At 34.2% G+C, this 342-nt stretch overlaps 1 long non-coding RNA gene across 1 annotated transcript; it reads left to right on the top strand.

Moving 5' to 3' along the window:
- On the top strand, positions 1-342 carry LOC113473751. Its single transcript, XR_003395642.1, has 2 exons — positions 1-93; positions 306-342. It is a non-coding gene; the product is annotated as an uncharacterized LOC113473751 (long non-coding RNA).

The raw sequence follows: 342 nt of genomic DNA on the forward strand, positions 1-342 counted from the left end.
CCAACAGTAATAAACCTGATGAGCACTATATTCAGTCCTCTGAATGCACTGAAGTTCTGCTAGATGATGAAGAAATTGTTCAATTACGGAAAGGTAATGATGCCTCAGAATTCTATAATGCTACAAGTTATACTTGTTGATAAATTGCTTATTTCAATACAGTATTTAAAGAACACGCACTTTTGATATTGGATACCTATTGACTAAGCTAATTCACTATAGGAGCCTGGTCTCTATCATCTTCCCGAGACAGAAATGTCCCTAAAAAAAAGTCTATTGACTTACAGTGTTTTGTTTTGTTCCAGAACTAAAATTAAAGCTGTCAGAGTTGAACACATACAA

This window comes from Diaphorina citri, unplaced genomic scaffold (assembly GCF_000475195.1).
Source record: "Diaphorina citri unplaced genomic scaffold, Diaci psyllid genome assembly version 1.1 scaffold85369, whole genome shotgun sequence".
Classification (NCBI taxonomy): domain Eukaryota; kingdom Metazoa; phylum Arthropoda; class Insecta; order Hemiptera; family Psyllidae; genus Diaphorina; species Diaphorina citri.